Source organism: Cibotium barometz, chromosome 6 (genome assembly GCF_041138505.1).
Source record: "Cibotium barometz isolate CiBa-2024 chromosome 6, ASM4113850v1, whole genome shotgun sequence".
NCBI classification, from domain to species: domain Eukaryota; kingdom Viridiplantae; phylum Streptophyta; class Polypodiopsida; order Cyatheales; family Cibotiaceae; genus Cibotium; species Cibotium barometz.
In genome coordinates, this window is record NC_141051.1 from 30,470,024 (window position 1) to 30,488,702 (window position 18,679).

An 18,679-nucleotide genomic window follows, 5' to 3' on the forward strand; every position below is an offset into this window, starting at 1 on the left:
CCTTGATCGGGCTTCTTTGAGGCTCTCCTTGCTTGAGTAAATTGCACTTCATTAGCGGATAAAGTGTATTGTCCCACCTGTTGCTTGCAGAAGCAGCCGCAAGCAGTATTCATTAGGAATTCAATGGAGTCTTCTTGGGCCCTTTAATTTGGACGTTTAGTGAAATGCTTAAAATGCTAATCCATCTTTGACCAAGCCTAGAGGCCTAGTCCTAAAAACATATATTTGATTTTTTACAAAAACAAAGAAAAATGAAAAAAGGAGATATTCTTAGATCTGGCCACCCAGGTGACTTTAAAGCTTTGTAATGGGCTGTCAGTCAGTTATCATAGCCTTCTCTACCTTTTCGAACTCCAAACATTCTAAAAATTCGTCACTTTCTTTCCCACTTTTTTGTGTGTGCACCAGATCTCTTTCTCTCTCTATATCCTCTCTCTAAAATGCCCTGCACTCCTTCTCCATGGAAAAAAACGTCTTTCTCTACTCCAAAAGCCATAGCTAGCAAATCTGTACTCCTAAATGAGCCTTCTCTCTCCAAATCCACAGTAGTAGCCATGGCTTGCAAGGAAGAAGCTTACCATGAGTATTCTCTCTACAATACTTGGTCCTCTCTCCATAGCTAGCAGATCCGTACTCCTAAATGAGCCTTCTCTCTCCAAACCCACAGTAGTAGCCATGGCTTGCAAGGAAGAAGCTTACCAGGAGCATTCTCTCTACAATACTTGGTCCTCTCTCCAAACCCATAGTAGTAGCCATGACTTGCACAAAAGAACCTTTTCATGATGTATTCTCTCTCTATATTGCTTAGCATCCATAGCTTGTACTAAAGAAGCTTCCCATGATGCATTGTCTTCTTTGCATTTCCTTCTCACCACCATTGCCAACCCTCTCTATGTTTCTTTGGCTCCCTTTGTGGCTTCTTTCTCTATCCACAATGCAGCTCTAGAGAAGCAACCCTCATCTCCATTCTTCCCATTATTTTTTGATACCATATCCTGCTCCTTCCACTCCTATTCAACCCAAGCTTACAAGCCTACTTTCTTGTAGATGGCACTACAAGGCATCACCAATAAGCCTTCTAAGATCCGCCTTCAGGTTGATTTGGAGACAGAATACGCAACCCTACGTAGTAGGCATGTTGCACCCAATATTTCATACGATCAGCTTCCAATGCACATTGATCTTTGGATTGATGGAAATCTTTATCCACCAGATCCAATATCTGGTGCCCCTCCACCATTCAAAAGCATAACAAGTTTTTTTAAGTTTGTTGGTGATGGTTTCAATGGGCTTCTTGGCTATTGTAGGAGATTACACATGTTGTGGCTAGATGAGGCAGCTGGAAAGAGGCAAACACAATTTGCCTTCGACCAGCTTCAAGCGGCATCGACTAAGCAGATCAATAGTTTGATGTAGAGGATTAAAGAGCTCTCAGAGGAGCTTGAGGTGCAGAAGAATAATTTAGCGGATCGTGTGCACACAATAAATCAATTTACCGATAATTATGTTCGTCTTCAACACTCCACTCCTAATCTTCGGCGTCGTGTTCACCATTTCACTCACCTTTCCATTGGATATCACGCAAGGCAAAGAAAACGTAAAGCTGTTGGGTTACTTTCTAAGACAGCAGGCGCATGCAAGAGGCGTAAACAAACAACCAGGTAAAAAATTTTGTAGGAATTATAGCAACTTTGAGAAGCAATTAATGAATAAAGAATCTCTCATGGGTGACTCTTGCGATTGTAGGGCATGTGCAACAGCTATACTAGGATGTAACAATGCTGAGGACAATGTTAATGTCTCCCTTCTTCAGCATGTCCTTCAGGAGAAGGATATCATGGAAATGATAACAGGTTCTGGTAATGATAAGCTGCGGGAGACCCTTCGTCAACATTTCTTGAAGGAAATCAAAGAAATTGTCACACCCAAAGAGATGCTTGATATATGTGACTCAGCAGGTATTAGCCAGAAAGGTTACAGAGCAATGTACAGGTCAATCACTTTAGGGTTGCGAACAAAGGGAATTATGCAATCCTTGCTTCCAACACTTTATAGCTTACAGATGGCAAAGAAGTGTGCCAATGGTGATATTGAATCCATGTTTAATGGGTACAAGTGGGTGGAGGATATTATGCCAATGCCAACAAACAAACCCTTTGAATACAATGCATATAACAATGTCTACATTGACTTGGAAGTGCTACAAAAAGCAATGATTCAGCACTATGGCCTCACACTTAAAGAGACAGGTGGAAATGCCGTGTTTGTCTTGAAGCTGCAAGTGGTTAAAGGTCAAAGACTGGAGCATGTTAGTTTAACCTTGATGAGCCGAGCACTTAGAGAAAAACCTTTAGAGACCCAAGAGTTGGATGCAACTCAAGACAGCAATAATAGGGGTCAAGGGCATAAGCAAGACTACTACGGCATTCAATCAGAGAAGAACATCTGGTGGCAAGCAGTATGGGTCCTCCCCCAAAAGAGAACCATGATACCTTGAGGTGGTATTTTGAACGGTCTTATATTCAACATGTCGTCTCTTGTCAGGTCAATGGTCAAAAGCTTGATGTTCCCGGGATAGGCTGCTTTAATGTTGAATGGCACTTGGGTGGCGATCTAAAAACCTTAAAGTGTATGTTGGGTTGTAAAACAGGTGCGAATACTATATTCTCATGTGTTCACTGTTGTCATTCCAAGACAGTAGTAGACTCAAGAGTAAAAGGGAAACAACCTAGCAAAGGCAAAAGTCAAAAACAGGTGGGTGCAAAAAAAGCAGTCGTTTTTTATACTGAACAGAGGAAAGGATCAAAGGTATGGCATAATGGCATATTAAGTTGTGACCAGAGCAAGCCACCTAGTCGTGACCAGGAGGACAATGCTTGGAACCCAATCTTGGACATTCCACTATGTCAAGTGCATGTGTGCACATTACATGCAAGACTCAAGATTTTGGATAAGCTATTGATGCTCCACATAAACTATGTCTGGAACATGGAGCCCGAAGATCGACGAGAAGAGTCAATACGTGCACTAGAGGGTATACTTTCCTCTATTGGATTACATGCTGAAGCAATGGTCTTGACAAAGGACAGAAAATCAAACCCTACACAAGACAACCCTAATAAAATTTGCATGGGTGGATCAAAGGCAAGACACTTGCTATCAAACCACTTGGGTTCTCATAGCCACACTAACTTTGAAATTTGGAAGAAGATATGTGATGTTACAACATATCGAGGAAATGATGCCAGGCTTGGCCTAAAATGTGCACGTGTATGGGAGGTGTGTGATAAAATGGTCGATCTTCTAGAGCGACCTCACCTGGATGACCATGGTATTGAGGCACTTAAACAAGCCACTTGTAGATTTACAAAAGAAATGGTCGAGGCATGGGGAGAAACACACGTTACTCACTACATGGTAATGTTATATTTCTTGTGTCCTTGTAGTATGTTTTTTATACTGTTTGTTGACTTTTTGTAATTTTCTATGCAGCATATATTGTATGCACATGGGCCATACTTTCTCGATAGATATAGCTCTTTAGCACTTTGGAGCAATCAAGGCATGGAAAAATCACATTACCAAGCAAAGGCTGTGTATTTTAAGGGCACTCGCCATGGTGGTGGCAAAGTCAAGAGTAATGCACTCCATGAAATGTTCAACTAGTTCTATCACATTCTGGTTGGCAAAAAAAGGCAGAAATCTCGCGGTAATTTGTCTCTTAGGCGTCAAATAATGAAAACTGTTAATGCAAGAAGAACTGAAGGATACAACAGATCAAATGCTAGGGAGAGACTACGGCACTGGGTAGCAAGCAAGCGTCGGTGTGGTTCCTCATGGGCTTAAACTCTCTGATTATAATCTTTTTGTGTTTTTATATTTTCTAAAAGTTTTAAAAAAATATATTTATAGACATATTTAAGTCATTTTTCATTTATAACCACCATATTTCAATTTCTTCTTTGTGCTCTACTCTCTCTTGCCCTCCCACTATCTCTCGCACACGTACATACCTAGGCCATGCCAGAAGAACAGGAGCAAGATGAGCGATTTTTCGATCAACTCGGCCCACTACCTGCTACAGCAAAAAGGACAAATCTACCTATAGTAACAGAGCAAGAGGCAAAGGAGATGAGAGAAGAAGAGCGCATGAAGGAGGCCGAAGAAGTGCAACGCAGGAAGGAAGCTGAAGAAGCAGAGCAGAGCCTAGTAGAGAAGCGGAAGCAGAGCCTAGTAGAGAAGCGGAAGAAGAGCGGCGTCGAAAAGAAGCCGAGGAAGGTCAAGGGCAACCACCCGAGATTGTTATTGAGGCCGACACCCTAGAACAGCTAGAGGTTATCTTACAAAACAGGGAGGTCGAGCTCTTGTCCTATGGCATCACAAAAGATACCATTAACAAAGAGTTTGCTCTTGTAAAGGCGGCTTGGGAGAAAGAAATGCAAAAGAGACAGCAGCCCAAAGAGGACGTAAGGAGGGCAAGCCAAGCACAGCCACAAGCAGCCACAACATCCAAACATCCAGTCAAGACGTGTGGCAAAATAATGGAGGGCAAGTTTCGAGACCAGATAGAAGAGGAAGAGCGTGCACAAAAGAAAAAGAAGTTCAGGTCTGAATGACCACCGTGGGAGAATCAAAGACCACCACCGCCTCCACCGGTTCCAAAGAAGAAGAGAAAATGGAGGCCAGGGACAATCGCGCTTCGAGAGATTAGGAAATGTCAGAAAACCACAGATCTTCTCATCCCCAAGGCACCATTCTCTCGACTGGTGAGAGAAACAATGGAAAATTTTACTGAGAGGGTTGACCGCATATAGAGCACAGCTCTTGAAGCTCTTCAAGAAGCTGCTGAAGATATTGTAGTTTCTGTTTTTGAAGGCTCAGTGCTGGCTATGGTACATGCCAAGAGAGTCACTTTGAAGCCTCTAGATATGGCCCTAGCCCTACGCCTACGTTTAGAGCGTAGCCTTCTACCTCAATAGGCTAACCCACTTTGTAATTCTCCCTACAAACTTTTGTAATGTTCCCAAAATCCTTTGTAGCATTTTCAAACATTAATGGAAGCTTTTTGAGTTGTGTTAAATTCTTTGTTGAGTCCAATTTTTTTTGTATGCTCAGTGCCAATGAACATTTCATTAAAAAAAATATAAAAGCACTATACACACAGGAAAAAACACACACAAACACACACCCACACACACACACACACACACACATATATATATATACACACACACACACATATATATACATATATATACACACACACACATATATATATATATATATACACACATACACACACACACACACACACACACACATATATATATATTTATATATACAAAAAATGTAGAGTCTATAAAGTCACCTAGAGACCCTTATTGAGGGCCTTATGAGCCTCACAAGACCAAAAAAATCAAAAAAAAATCAAAAAATGCCATGTGCGCTACGGCACGTTAATAATACAAATTTTCGCGCCATAGCGCACATGGCATTTATTTATTTATTTATTTTTAAATTTTTTTTGGTATTGTGAGGCTCATAAGGCCCTTTAGGTGCCCTAATAGTCCCAAACCTTATATATTTATATAAGATATTATATATATATATCTTATAATAGCCCCAAAATTTTATAATATCTTATGTCTTATATATATATATATATCCTATATATCTTATATATATATATATATATATTCTATATATCTTATATATAGGTAGGGACTTCGTAGCTTTCTTTTCGGGCTCTAGCTCTATATATATAAATATCACAAGAGTTTTCTCTTTTCATTTTTCCATATGGACACAATAATAATTATTTATATATAAGCAAAAAAGGACCAGATTCACTACATGACAAAATACTACTCTTTGTTACTCCTACAGTCTCCTACACTTCACATTTTATTTCATTTAAAGCTTTACACAACAAATTCTATCTCTCCTCCTCTAACAAGAAACTGGAGTGCTCCCAAGAGACCTGGTAACCAAGAATAATGCAGGCTTCCATCATACCTTCTGTAGTGCACCCTCTAGGGGATTGTTTTTCCAACTTTTCCCCTTTCTTTGGCCATATCTTCACTATGGGTCTAGTGCTCTATAAAAGCAACAAAAGTATGGTCCACCTGTTTCTCCTTAAGGTACCACCTTTTAGTTCTTGGTCCAAATTTGGGCAGTCTTCTTTTCAAATCATCATACCTTCTAACCTGCAGCAGTAAACCAGAGGTTAGGAACCTTCTCCCAATATCTTTGAAGCCACAACTAGAGCAGGGCACAAATCAGGTGATGTTCCTCTACAACTTCAATAACAGACAATCCAACTCAGCACATCTCATCTTGTTCACATTACATACAGACGAGCACATGCAAATACATTTATGCATTACATCTGAAGCTTCATTACCAAATGACTGAGACCTTCTGAAAAATAATGGCATTCCTAGTACACCAGATTTCCCACAAAACACAGGCTCTGATAATGTTAAATAATGACCACGCATGTTCATCATTAATAGACTGTTTGCCCAAAATCCAATCACCCCAGTAAGCCTGAATGCCCATTCCCTTCTCCACCCATTTGGTAATCCTAGTCCATTTCCCCCTAATGGCTGCGCATTCCTAGAAAGCATGTCTTCCATCCTCTAAACAGGATTTGCATCTAGGGCAAACTCCACTAGGGATATTTTTACTTTGCAATTTAGAACCAATGGGGAGGGCCTATATACTAACCTTCCACATAAAAACCTCAAATCTCTTAAGAACCTAACTTTCCCAAAGCTTCTTTTCCATGAGGCAGAGCTCCAACTCACTCTCCAAATCTTGTTACAATAATCCACATTGGCATCCCCACATCTCATCATAGAGTAGAGTTCTTTGGTTTTGCCATTGACTATCTTAACACTATTAATCCAAGTCCAATCTTTAATCCAAGTGGATTCATCAGCTCCTTTTGCACCACCTCACATCCCCACCTATGCATGTCAAAGTCATTGTCTTCTATTAGACTCATAATTTTATATTTTTGTATGTTGCACTTAGAGCCAGAAGAATTAGCAAATTTTCTAAATCTAAAGCCACCCTAACATTGTTATTCTCAGCTTTTAGAAAGAGCAAAGAGTCATCAGCAAAACACTGTATAATCAATTGATCACTATATTTCAGTTTTAGACCAGTGATACTCCTAACTCTGCAAGCATTCTCAAGTGACACCTCTAGAGGGTCAGAAGTAATGGCAAATAAAAGAGGGGCCAGAGGACAACCTTGTCTCATAGATCTATTAATCTCAAACCCTCCTACAACTCTTCCATTCAATAGCACATTAGAAACTCCACCCTAGGACGACAGAGTGTAAATACAGGTTGCCATTTTAGTCCCGACTCCCAAACCTAAGCTTTTCCATGATTCTTGCAAAAAAGGACCAATGCACCCTATCATAGGCTTTTCTAATTCAAGTTGTAGCATAATGCATTTTTGCTGAGTGTTAATAGCCACATCTCTTCCTAGCAAGGCAGCAAAGATGTTGCCATAAATTGACCTACCCTTAATAAAGCCATATTGTTTTTTGGATATTACTTCCTGCAAGACAAGGGTAATTCTGAGGGCAATCATGTTGCTTGCAAATGAAGATCAATACCAGGATGCAACAAAAACGATACTTAGGGCTCTTGAAAAGAGTTCCACTTTGTAGATGAATGTGGGAGAGGGTTTGATAATAATCCCACATGGGGACTTATGGGAGTCCTAGAATTTTTGTATAAAAGGTGGCTCATTTGAGAGCTTAGGTACACTTTGGGCTTAGTTCATGCAAGAGCTCCTTTGAGAGACCTACTCTCCCTCTTCTCCATAGAGGTGAAGACTCTTCTCTCACCCCATCTACATCATTGTATGAGGTAAACCTCTTCATCGAATCATTAGCAATGTCATGAGTCTTTCTCATCCTCTTCTCTAATCATTTTACTCTTATGCATGCTTTTAGTATTTCATTTTTGAGTACATGGATTGATTTGAAGCTTTCATGGAAGCTTGATGCTTGAATGTATGCATGCTTGTAGGAAGATAGGAGTGGAGTGAGGTCTTTCTCTTTGCTTGAGTGCATAGTGATTGTATTCCTCTTGCTTGTATTTGTGAATGAATGGGTGTGTAGGAATGAGGACAAGTTGAGCTTGTGTGTATGCTTAGTCTAGTGTCAAGTGATGGTAGCCATGAGCATTCTCTCCACTTGTGGATAAGCTCTTGTGCACCGGTACGGGTCGAATCCCTAGCTCCGAAAGGGATGCAAATCCCATTGGAGTGAGCTTAGTGTGGATCGTACTCCTCTTACTACAAGAGAGAGAGTTTTCCGTCTCTCCATTGGCGCCGCTGCCGGGGAGAAGACTCAAATCCGGTTGAGAGTGTGTGGAAACCACCACTATTTCCTCTTTTGGTTGCAAAACCATTGAGTGATTAGGTTAAGTTCGGGTGTGTGATCCCGGTGAGTGGATAAGGTTAGGATAAGAAAAAAACCATTGAGCGGTTGAGGTTTTTCCCGCATTGTTTTTTATGTTTTATTGCTTTTTCCAAGTACCGTTCATTAAGTTTACCTTCGTTGTTTTTTGTCATTTCATTCTTTCATGCTCTTTGTTAACACGTGATTAGTAAAAAAAGAAAAAGAAAAGAGGTGCGTTGCTAAGCTCTTCCATAGCTTATGCAAGCCCCATAGACTCCCAAGCAAGAAGTCCGCTTAAGGATGAGAGGGGAGAGGGAAAGAGAAGGGAGATAGGAAGTGTTGGAGGCGACCTTTCTTTTGATGTTTTGTCGTGTTGTTATCGTGTGGGGAGGCATCTTCATAATTACAGCAAAGAAAAAATAAATAGATATATATATATATATCTATTTATACACATATATAGACATTGGGGAGGCTTCTGCAGCAAAGAAAATATATATATATATATATATATATATATATTACATTGGAAAGGCCGTGGAGGTTCGAAGGACAGTTAGAAGGCGGCTGAAAAAAGCCTGCAGCAGACGGGTTTTTTAAAAAAAAGAACAAAAACCATTTATATTTATATATATAATCGTTTTTGTTAACGAGTGGTGCCGGCTGTAGTGGGCGGCGTGGAAAAGAAGGTGGCCGTAGCCGCGTTGTATCGGTGAAGGTGGAAAGAGTAGCAGCAAAAGCGAAGGCAAAGGTTGGCCGTCTCGTGGCTGACGTGGCCAAAGGCGGGTAGCAGCAAAAACGAATACGCTGAAGGCCGTCGAACGCTCTGGCCGAGCGTCCTGCTGGCAAGCAAGGACGCTGAGTTGAGTTGACTGTGCAGCAGATGGAGGCGACTGGCTAATGAAGCAAAAGAAGGCCTAGGCCATGTAGGAGTTGAAGCTGACGTGGCCGGCGTTGGTGCAGTGTCAGCAAAGAAAGAAGGCCAGGCAACCTGACCGGGCGCTAGGAGCGGGCGCTAGGAGAAGCCACCAGTGAAGGCTGCGGTGCTGAAGAGCTAGGAGAAGCCACCAGTGAAGGCTGCGGGGCAAGGAGGCGAGGAGGGGCCGGCGAGGAGGCGTTGAAGTTGGCTGACGGGTAGGCGGCCAAGAGGCGGTGAGGCGCAGCAAAAAATTAAAAAAAATAAACAAAAAAAAAAAAGGTAACCGGCTGGCAAGCAGAAGCGTCCGCAGAGCAGGAGCTGCCACCTCGGCCGCACGGACAAGTAGAGGAAGAAGGCGAAGCAAGCAGAGGCCGACGGACGTAGAGGGGCTGGCGTTGCAGCGGGGAGGTAAAGCCGGCGTGGAGACTGGCCGTGTAGGAGGCCATGTAGAAGGCGAGGCAAGACTGGCCGTGTAGGAGCCAACCAGTGGCCAACGCAAGCGAAGATCCAGGAGGAGATAGAGAAGGCGGCCGGCGGGTGCGAAACTATATAGTTTCACTAAAGCTTGGAGAGGCCTGCAGACGGCGGCTGGAAGAAGGAAGCGAAGGTGACGTGAGGAGCTTGAAGCAAGAGCTGGTGCGAAGCGGCGGCCAGCTGTGAGGCGGCGAAAAAGACAAAAAAACACGTGAAGAGGCGTGGGTGTGCGGCGACGAATCCGGAACGGCGTGCGAAAGATAAGGTTAGTGGGATTTTTTGTTTTTTTTGTTTTTTTTTAAATTTTCATGATTTTTGTATTTTTTTTAAAAAAATATATATAATAAAAAAATTAAACAATAAAACAATAAATATATATATATATATATATATATTTATTAAAAAAAATTTAAAAAGAAAAAAAAAGATTTTGAAAAAAAAAATAGTGGAAAATCTTTAAAAAAAGAATAGTGGGAGAAGAAAGAAAGAAAAAATTAAAATAAAAATTAAAATAAAAATTAAAAAAAAATTCTTTTTATTTTTTTTAGGAGTCCATAGTGTGTGCATATTTTTATTTTTTTTCATTTCTGTAATTTTTAGCATATTTAGTGTAATTTGCATTGTTTTAAATTTTTGTAATATATTTTAAAAAAAAACAACAAAACAAAACAAAAGGAAAAGAAAAAAAAAGAAAAAGAAGAAAAAATAATTTTTATTTTTTGAATCCACTGTTCATTATTTAAATTTTTGTACAAAATTTTGCATAATTTAAGGTAGCCTGCATTTTTTATTTTTATTGCATGCATAATTAGTAGATTTATAATTTTTTATTTGGCACGAAATTTATTCATTTTATCAAAAAAAAAAACAAACAAACAAACAAACAACCAATAAAAACCAACAAAAGGAGAAAAAAACAAACAAAAGAAAATTTTGATTTTTTTTAGGAGTCTATTATCTTTTGCAGTTCTTCATTTTTTTAATTTTTTGCATAAATAGTGTAACCTGCATTTTTTCATTTTTGTAACTTTGTGCATAATTAGTATTTTTTTAGTGTGATTCATAATTTTTGTGTTAAAAAGAGTAAAAATCAAAAAAATCATAAAATCATTTTAAAAATAAAAACAATTAAAAAAAATAGGTTAGATAAGTACACCATACATTTTTTTTAATTGCCTTTAGTGGTTAGGTAGGGAGAAATATATATATATATACATATATATATATATTTTTATTAAAAAAACAAAACACAAAAACCAAAACCAAAACAAACGAAACAGAAAAACATAAAAAAACCAAAACAAAATTTGACCTTATGCACTTGCGGTCGGGACGTCGTGTAGATTCTGCCATAGGGCCCAGGGCACCTTCTAGAGTGCCTACTCAGGAAAGTGGGACCCAATCGATAGGAAACTTGGCAGATATTGCTGAAACCCTATCTGAATCCCAATCCGATACTCTTTCCTCCAGAACAAATAGTTCATTGTCCATGGACAATCTAGGGCCGACAAATAGTCATCCCGTAGCCCAAAATAGGACACCCACACGATCCTTTAATCCATTTGAGGCCGACACCATGGGGTTAACATTCAATGTGCGACTCCAATATGTCTACACAAATGCTCAAGGAGCTGAGATCTTTAGGGATCCACAACAACGGTATCTTGTTAAGATAGCCGACATATTCTCAGAACTTGATAGAGCACCTCTAGTCAATGACCAGGGTAACATGTACATGGGTGGAGATGGTGTTCGCTATGAAGTCACCTACCATCCGGAAAAGGTAGACAAATTAGGGGAGCTCTCTAAAACTGAGTTGTTAGACTATTCACAACTTTCCAGAGCAAAAGAGTCTAGAGATGACTGGCTCATCGAGCCGGACATGCCTGGACCATCCAATGCCCAGTCCTCAAAGCCATCCATAGATGATTTACTTCTTGTAGATCTAAATTTGGAAGGGGATAGGAAAGGTAAGAGCAAACTGGATCAGGGGGCTGAAAGTCAATGGGAGTTTGTACGACAAATTCCTGTGACAAAGGTTTTACAGGATGACCAACTTCAAGAGGTCTATAAGGATTCGTTAGAGGGATACTATGCCACAACAAAATCGCCAGAGCTGGATCTTCCTCTAGCTTATGTAGTGGTAGTTGAGAAGTGTGCAGGACACATGAACAGAATAGTTGATAAATGGGCCAATGAATATCGAACGTTAGATTGGAAAGAGATTAGGGAACTCACGTGGAAAGGACAACCATTATTTATGGAAGTGTTCTCAACACATACAGCCAAACCAGGAGAGACAGCCTTTCTTGGAGAAACTGTTGCTCCTCCCCTACGAGAGTTCACTAGAGAGGGACCTTCAACATCTAAGTGGACCACTGCTAGTAGCCCAACTCTAGCACCACGATATCGTCCTACACCAAATGTGCGACCACAGGTCACACCAAAACAACATCTTTCCCACTATGACAATCGGATGAGAGGGGAGCCAACTCGGCCTCCTATAAGTGCACCTCCTGAAATGAGGGTGACAAGATCTTTAGAGGGGTTTGGTGAGGCTGGTAATAGGGTACCCACACCAATTTTGGAAACATGTGGACCATCTCTCCAAAGGGAGGAACAATTCCCACTAAGGGTAAGAGGCCGTAGGCCCTACGATGAGTATTCACGACAAGTAAGGCCATCAACTCTTCAGAAATTGGTAAAGAAATATGAAGGGTCGGGAGATCCATACGACCATGTAGCAGCTTTTAGGCAAGCAGTTCGAGCTGAGCAAGTTGCTGATAAGCATACTCAAATAGAAGGGTTTGGACTCACTCTTGAAGGAAAAGCCCTTGCTTGGTTTCAGGCATTAGAAGCTTCTGACAAAACTTCTTTACGAGTTTTGGAAGAGAGATTCATTGCTGCTTTTTCTTTGATGGGAATTCAACATGACACGGTAGCACACATCTACTCTTTCAAGCAGGGTGAGAATGAGAGTGTTAGAGACTGTGTAAATAGAATGAAGCAGTACATTAACCGATGCCCAGAAGATGAGAAGCCCGCCCAAAGTCGATTAATTTCTCTCTTCTTAAAAGGCCTCAAAAATTCAACACTGCATACACATCTCTATGCGAAGAAACATACAAGTTTCAATGAGTGTTGCCATGATGCTATGGATTTCACCGATAATTTCAAGTTCCAAGATGGTTCTGGCCCTGAGGTGAAACCTAGAAATCAATGGGGTGAAGATCAAAGTTCAGGGTCTAGCGCGCTGGTAAATCCAGATCAGATAGCCAACCTAGTGCTAAGGAGATTAGGACAAACCTATCGTCCACCCATGCAGCCACAACAACAGCAGCAGAGAATGAGGAGTATACTTCCTACAGGCCCTCATCTTTGTGGAGCATGTGGCGGTGACCATAAAACAGAGGACTGTAATACCTTTTCTCCTCTAGTCACAAACCAACCCACAAAAAAGTGGTGCCAAGCCTGTGCGTGGAACTTTACTCATACCACCCAGGATTGTACTCGCATTGCGAGAATGAGACAGGAACGTGAGCAGCCGAGGGGTGGAGTGGCTCCACAAATGTATCAACAATATACAAATTTTGAACGTAAGCCACTGATGACACAAGAACAAGCACGACCTGTTCTTGGTGCTCAACCTCCTGCTCCAGGGACTGCTCCTGTGAGGATTGTCGACTACGACAACTCAAATATGTGTAGAGAATTGGTAAACCCAGGCTATGTGGAGGAAGAATATGTATCATATTCATCCAAAGAAAATATCTTTGAAAGTCCCGCATACCCAAGCCAAACACTGGAGACTCAACCAGGGGAACAAAACTCTTTAATGTTGCTAGGCGGCTACCAACCTAGGACTCCAGGCCCCTCAAGTCAATGGCAGCCAAGGAAAGTAGAGGCCAAACCAATGGGCCCCTGTTATGAGTGCGGAGAACCCCATTGGGCTCGTGATTGTCCACATCGCTCAAGGCAAGCATCTCGGTCAAATACAACAGTACAACAGTTTCCACCAATCAAAAGATATTGTCTAGGGTGTTGTGTAGAACACTTCCCAAAAGACTGTCTGCTGAAACCACATGAGGAAGGCACCTTTCAACCAAAGGTTTCACTCAACCTTGTAGGCACAGTTCCATCCCCACCTTCATCTGAGAATGAGGATGTCGTGCCACTTAGAGTCATGACTCGATCATCACAGACAAGAAACGCTGAAATACAAACTGATGAGACACCTCGAACTCGGGACGCAAAGACAAATCTAGTGGACAAGACCCTACAGTCCAGTAGAAAAAAGACCACTAGGAGAAAGAAGAACCGAAACAAGCAAACTAAAAGTGCATCCACTTCTAGTTCTCAGGAGACCTCTAAACAAAACATAAAGGATAAAACTTTTACATCCCAGGAAGTGCGTGAGGAACATCAACCTCAACCTGAGCCTAGTGTTAAACAAGATAAGGCTAGTACGACTGAGGTTAGTTCTGGGGGTTCTGTTTTTGTGGATAAAGTAAATGAGACTCTAGAGGCCATCATTGATGCTCATAGAAGTCGCATTGCAGCCTTATCGGAGCTACCCAAAAAGCTTCAAGAATACCCAAACCCTCGTGAGGAGAAGATCAATCTAGCTGTACACCAGCAACTCATTAGGGAAGCTCAGTCGATACTTGAGGGACCACCACCACCTATTCCTCGGGGCCCAACCTCTCTTAAGCCAACATTAGAAACTATACCGGAAGTGTCATCAAGTAGGGAAATGAAAAGTGAGCTCATTTCACAAGCTCAGAGCGAAAGGTCTGCACCAATTGACACTCCATTAAAAGATGACATTCTGCCATCACCCAGCCTTGTCTTCCCATGCAATGATGAAATTATTGATGCTAATGAGGACATGGCAAATGAAATGTGGGCCGCAGTAACTGAGAAAATAAATGAAAACATGTCTTCTGTTAGTTCGCCTCCATTCTCTGAGGTGGATTTTACTAGAGACAAGGAAAACAACTTTGGACGCCCAAGCATTCAGGAGGAAGTTCAAACAATTGTTTCTCCTAGAAGTAAGCATACAATGAAAACCTTACCATCCTATCTGGGAGAATATGAGAACTGTTCTCAAACCTTGAGGATACCCTCAATGCATAAAAGGTTGACAAAGGAGAAAGATATGAGTACGGTGCAAGCTATTTTGTCTGCACCAGTGGCTTGTACCTTACCTTTGCTTGAGTTGATAAAGCTTAAACCTGAGTTGTGGAATGATATTGCCACATGTTTGTCAGAGCAGGTATTGCTACAAAAGGGTCACCATGAGTGTACTATACACCCTGAGACAAAGCATGTAATGCCAGTTCCTATCAACAAAGTAGGAAAATTTTGTGAAGACGATCAGGGAAATGCTACCCTCCCATTAGAAGTGCGAAAAGTATCTTCAACTGCAATACTTGATAGTGGCGCAGGAGTGGGCATTGTAACAAGGTCTATTTGGGAAAAATGGGGCAAACCAGCTATTAGGAGTACCAGGATGCGCTTGCAGCTAGCAGATGGAAGCTTAGAACATCCCCTTGGGCTGCTTGAGAACATATTGGTCACCACATGTGGGATTGAATATGAGCACACCTTTGCAGTAGTGGATTTTGGAAAACATCCAAACTACGAAGTGATATTAGGTAGACCATTCATGCGACAATTTAAAATGATACAAGATTGGGGATACAATTACTTGTACCTCCGACATGATTCTGTCATCACAAGGGTCAACCTAAGGAATCACTCATATCGTGATGTAACAAGGTCTCCAATAGATGAGTTTGATTCCGCTTCATCCGAGGGCTCAAACGTTACATTGTCAGATGGGCGAGAAGATCTATGGATGTGTGGAGCCTCATGTAGGGATTTCAACACAGAGAGACTTAAGGGTAATCGAAGTGTATCAGACGAGGCATACATTCCACAACCCTTCCCTGAGCATTTAATTGATCCATTAGAATGGAGTCATGTCCTTGCAACATTATCGACATGTGCTTTACCGAAGCCAATTCAATTTTGTGACTCAGATGGATATGATATTATTCCTATAAGAATGGTACAAACACGTAACCTTCGAGATGATTTGTACTATAGGAATGCATCCACAACAGCACTGTATGTAGAGAAAGTCTCTGCTACTCAACAAGCTTTATCATGTCAAAAGGGCGGTGTTTCTACCTTACCCAACCCACAATCAAAATCTGCTCTTGAAGCTCCAAAACAAATGCTGTGGATAATTGATGAGTACTCAAGTGAGGGCCATGGCTGGCATGTTCCAACTACTCTAGTTGCTGCTCAAAGAAGGCCGGGCAAGAAGGAATTATCAATGTGGCTACCCAAAGATGCGTACAAACTTGTACCATCTAGTCCAGTTGCTAAGCCTCTTAAGAAGCACATCATTTCTAAGCCCAAACCTCGGATTGTTAATCGATGGGTCCCAAAACATGTGCTCAAAGCACAAGGCTATTATGAGGGTGCAACATCAATTTGGCTTCCAAAATGCCATGGATTGCTAAAGGTAAAAGAGTGTTTCAGGAAGATGCCAAGAGCCTCCCTTAATTTTCCATATCAGTGGGTGCAAAAGAAATCAACACAAACTCTTCAAGAAAGGAAAGGTGGCTGTGATAGCACCTACAAAACAACTTGTGTTGATCTTCCTAAAACATGTATTGAAACACCGGTTGTCCCGATTTCTCCTTGTTACATAATTCAACCATCAACTGGTGTACCTAAGACAACTTCACATGGGTCTCATTTGAGCATAGATTCTAGCATTTCAATGCCTAAATCCTCTTATCTTGCTCAAATTCCAAAACAATTGATAAAATTCGCACCCAAGAAGGACATACCTAAAACCAAAGATAAGGCATTAGCACTACAAATGAAGCTCTTTGGTAGATCAATGTTTGAATAGTGTGGTTCCTTATGCCTTTAGAGAATTATGTTCTTTTTAACATAATCTCCACCACCAGCGCAAGAGTAACTCAGTGACTCCACAATAAGATCGACAAGCCAGGGCACTTTTCTCCCATTGGGTTTTTTCCCCTCGGCTATATTTGGTGATTAGCACCACTAATAAATTTTATTCTTTTGTTTTTTTCTTTGTTTGTTAATAAAACTTTGTGCAGAGATCTCAGCTTAAGAAGAGCATCAAATACGCCCCTACAGTCCACCTATCGTGCACACAAATTAGGAAGGGGGGAGATATGCTATGCCTACAGGGATCAAGGAGAAGCAATCTGCACAAAATCAGCAATTATTCAAGGCAAACGAACAACATCAACAGGGCACTACAACAGGTGTATGCAAATCTTAATCTTTATTTCTTTAAGTGCTCTTATCTTTCGAATATATGGTTTGCATGTACACAATATTGGCTGGCTTGAGTTTTTTGATTTGTAGTTAAAATATGGTGAGTGAATTCTAGAGTCTTAGAAGACTTAGTAAAAGATATGTCTATCCAAGGACAGTGTAGGATATATACCAAGGGAGTATGCCAAGTACTTATGTCTTCAAGGTATATTAGTTATCCCTAGTGGTAGTTATCTCTTAGATATGAGCTAGGTGCTAGGAGTCATAAAAATTTACGAAAATGTGCCTTAATAAATATATATCCAAAATAAATTGAGACAGGAAGTGTCTACCGCCATGTGAAATGCTTGGTAGGACCTGAGGTTGTCATAGCACCTTGGGGCCGATGCCTTGGTTTCCATGGGGTGAACACTGGTGTCTAAAAACTTCAGAAGAAGAACTTTGAGGAATCTATCGCCTTGATAGATGTTGGTAGGACTCGGGGGTACACTATGGGCCCTCAAGACCGATGCTTTCATCTTCAAGGGGTACTCCTTAGATCATAACAGAAAGAAAAAGGGTCTGTCGCCCTTGAGATACTTAGCGGTCTTTAGATTCTCTTGGCGGAGGTCTCTTGGCCATTGCTCGGGTCTCATGGGGATAGAACCTTAATCTTTATCACCTTCTACACATATATCAAAAAAAAAAAAAAACAGCAAGAGAGAGCTCCAATCACCTTTGCTCATACTTAGGAGTAGGTTTGCCACTTAGGAATAACTTAAGTACTGGTAGGACATTGAGACTGCGGTCATAACCGGCGGTGTACTAAGCACATTTGCCTTTGCATAGCATTATCTACCACTCCAGTCTCACTTTGACTCATCTCTACTCACCTCTTTTAGTACTCATTAAAACTTTAATCAGCCTTGCACTTGTATGCTCACGTGTGTAATTATTATTGCTGATTTTGCTTTTCTTTTCTTTTTATCAATAAAGGACTTTACTCGTATCAATTGTTTTTTGTTGCAGCTCTTGCTACTACCGCGCTCGAGGACGTGCGCAAAATAGGAAGGGGGGAGTGTTGCTTGCAAATGAAGATCAATACCAGGATGCAACAAAAACGATACTTAGGGCTCTTGAAAAGAGTTCCACTTTGTAGATGAATGTGGGAGAGGGTTTGATAATAATCCCACATGGGGACTTATGGGAGTCCTAGAATTTTTGTATAAAAGGTGGCTCATTTGAGAGCTTAGGTACACTTTGGGCTTAGTTCATGCAAGAGCTCCTTTGAGAGACCTACTCTCCCTCTTCTCCATAGAGGTGAAGACTCTTCTCTCACCCCATCTACATCATTGTATGAGGTAAACCTCTTCATTGAATCATTAGCAATGTCATGAGTCTTTCTCATCCTCTTCTCTAATCATTTTACTCTTATGCATGCTTTTAGTATTTCATTTTTGAGTACATGGATTGATTTGAAGCTTTCATGGAAGCTTGATGCTTGAATGTATGCATGCTTGTAGGAAGATAGGAGTGGAGTGAGGTCTTTCTCT